Below are 3,951 nucleotides of genomic sequence, written 5' to 3'. Positions count from 1 at the left end.
AATTAACAAGTTACTAATTTTTTTAATTTTATTTCAATAAAATATATTTCTAACTCCTCCTATCATCCTATCCTATGTAACATTATACTTCTCTTGATTATATTTAAATTTTAAGTTTGAAATATATTTTTAAATATATATTTGTATTCTAAATTCGAGTGACATATTTAATATATTTTGTTCAATGATTTGAAAGCTTTGCATTTCATTAAATTATCAAATGTACCAAAAATTATAAATTTATATTTTATAAAGCTAAGAGTATTATATTGTAAATCATGAAAATTTGGGTGTACCACCCCTAACTCGTATCTGTCCCCGAAAAAGGTTACGAGGCATTACCGAACATAACTCAGTCTAACACAGTTCTTTACTACAACTCATGCTCTGAAATCTAACCAAATCGTAACCATTTAATTATTCAAATTTCGAAACAACCAACATCCATTGGAACATATTACATATGCTTTAAATTTATATAGATTCAATAGCAAAAACATATGATCAACAATCAAATCATTCGAATAACCAATTATTCATTTATAGATCATACCAATTTCAAACAAAAACTCAACTAGGTATCATTACATAACTAAACAACAATTTTAAACCCAACACATTTTACTTGTTCAAGTGACTGATTAAACTTTTATAAAACATAGTCATCTTTTACCATCACCAGCCACACCTAACTATCAATATATAAAACAATCTCTTATACATATCTTAGCTTACGGGATCTTATATATTATAGTAATAACACATCATCAACTAATTTGTTACTTAACCTAAATATATAACCAAAACACCATACATTTATATACGATGGCCGAAAATACTCAATCATTTGTATCATTATCAAGCCATTTTTGCACGGCTATATATATCAAATCAATATGAGTCTTATCAAGACTAGCCTATACATGCCATAAGTTGAAAATACAAACTTTTAAAGTACCGAAATAGTGATCGATAGTGTGACGATGATCCTGGACAATCCCCGAACTTGAGCTAGCTTTCAAAATCTATAAAATAATAATAAAACATGCAAAGTAAGCTTTAAAAACCTCAGCAAGTCATAAGCAATTATTTCAACACGAGAACATATTTAATTTAATCCAAAATAGGCCAAAATTTAACTAATAACATTCATATATAAAATCATTTATCTCTTATATTCCAAATTACCATAGTAAATCACTTCACTTACCTTATTTTCTAATGAACATGTAAACCTCATACGTACCTAAGTCATCCAGCTCAAATTCAGATTCGAATTTGTTAAGTACACACAAAAATCATATAAAATTCGTACTATGCCATATCCCGGATATGGTCTTACATGTTAACGCATATCAATGCCACTGTCCCAGACAGTCTTATATGAATCATATACGATGCCAATGTCCCAGACATGGTCTTACACAAAATCACACCTTTGAAGTACTAATATCATGCCATCTATATCAAATACATTTTCTAAGGTTCATCCTAAGTTATCGACTTCATAATTAAATCATTTCATACATGAAACCAATCATTTAATGCTCCAATCAATTTAGCAATATATATATATTCATATACGAATCAAATTCGACAATGAATATCAATATACCAAGCAATTCGACAATATATAACCAAATAAAAATCAAATTTGGCAATGTATAATCATATACAAATCAAATTCGGCATCCTATATTCATAAACAATTTAATTTCAACAATGTATAACCATATAAAAAATTATTTTCAGCAATGTTCAACCATATACGAATCATTTCAGCAACTTATATACATATACAATTTAATTTCAGAAATGAATAACCATATAAAAATTATTTTCAGCAATGTTCAACCATATACGAACCTTTTCGGCAACTTATGTAATATAAAATTCAATATCAGCAATGTATAATCAAAAACAATTCGAATTCGGTAAAATATAAATTATTCAAATTCGGCAATGTATATCTATAATCAAATTTGGAAATGTATAAAACATTTATATTTAATTTCAAAACATTTATTTACTTACGAACTTACCTCGTATTCGGAATTGACGAATCGGATCGATTACTCGATAACTTTCGACTTCCCCCAACCTAACTCTGATTTCTTTCTTTCTTGATCTAAATCAATTAAAATTTAATTTATTTAAAAACATATTAATTCAATTTCATCCAAAAACACATAAATGGGTATTTTTCACTTTATCCCCTTAAGTTTCACATTTATTCAATTTAGTCCATATTTTACAAAATCACAAATTACACAAAAATTCAATACACCCATGCTTAGCCGAATTCATTAGGGGTCCCTAACAGCCCACAACTTGCATTTATTTCACATTTCAACCACTCAATTTACACATTTCACAATTTAATCCCTAATTTGCATTTTCATCAAAAATCACTTTATAAAACATAATAATCTAACATCAAATATTTATTTTTCATCATCAAGCAACAAAAACATCAAGCTATCGTCAATGGTAACTCACAAATTCATCAACCAATCCAAAAGTTAAAGCATGGGCTAGCTAGAATATGAAGTAACAATCTAAAAAATTTAAAAATCATCAAAAACTGAGTTTAAAACATACCTAAATCAAGAATGCAAAGGGCCGAACCCTAAAATATCACTAATTTTTATGTTTTATTTTATTAAATACACATTAATACATAATTTACTATTTTACCCTTAGTTATTAAACTATTTAATCATCAAATATAAGGCCATTAGTGTCCATTAACCTTATCAATGGCATAATAACATCATAAGGACCTTTGGTTTAATAAACCATAGCAATTAAGCACTTTAAACAAATAGTATGCAACTTTTGTATTTTACACGATTAAGTCATTTTATCAAATTAACTAACCAATCGGTAAAATTAAATCACAAAATTTTCAAACCTATTAAATAACATACTGTAATTACCAAAAATAATATTAAAATAATTTTACTACCTCAGATTTGTGGTTCCAAAACCACTGTTTCGATTTAACTAAAACTGGGTTATTACATTGGGTTTGTTGAAATATTAACAGATAGAGAAAGAACACATGAACCTTAAAGAATCAACGAAGAGAGAATATCAAAGATAAGAAATAAATAATGATTTTTTCACTAAGTTCAACATGAATACAAAAAACCTACAGTCGTAGTAATTATACTAAGGTTTAACAAAGAAGATGAGTAACAACGTGAACCAACTAACTCAATAACTTACTAACAACCTAACTACTATAGCAGTTCATTCTGCTTAATTGCAATTGCAGCTCATTCATTAACATTTATCGAACCTCCTAGCTGTTACTACTGAAGCTTGCAAACATCTCAACTGCGAACACCTTAAGTACTACAATTCAATCCTTAACATGCACCACACCTTCTGACTATTGAAACTGCGAACACCTAGCTCGTGAACAAGCAATTAGTCACTCTTGCAAACCACCTTAAGTCTAGTTTGAAACCTATTAAAAAACCCCACAAAAAAGGCATTATGAGTATATCTGCAACCTGATCTTGTGTTAGCACATGACTAATTGCCAAAGCACCACTAGTAACTTTCTCTCGAACAAAAAACAAATCAAGTTCCACATGTTTGAACAAATCCATCAATACCAGTCTAATTGCTACCAGTGATAATTATGTCATCCACATAGACAAGAACATAGAAGACCATATCTCTTGTTCGCTTGATGAAAAGAGAGGCATCAGTCTTTGACAAAATAAAGCCTGCAGCGAGCAAATACTCATTGAGTTTATGAAGCCAAGCCCTGGAAGCCTACTTGAGACCATAAAAGGCTTTTTTCAACTTGTATACTAACGGCACATAGCCTCTTTGTTGCTAGAAACTAGGAGGTTGATGCACATAGATCCCTTTTGAAAGATCTCCATTAAAAAAAGCATCGTTAATATCCACCTATCTCAACTGCTAGCCAAAACT

Source organism: Gossypium hirsutum, chromosome D09 (genome assembly GCF_007990345.1).
Source record: "Gossypium hirsutum isolate 1008001.06 chromosome D09, Gossypium_hirsutum_v2.1, whole genome shotgun sequence".
Classification (NCBI taxonomy): domain Eukaryota; kingdom Viridiplantae; phylum Streptophyta; class Magnoliopsida; order Malvales; family Malvaceae; genus Gossypium; species Gossypium hirsutum.
The sequence above is the reverse complement of the archived record's forward strand: the minus strand, read 5'-3'. Positions refer to the sequence as shown.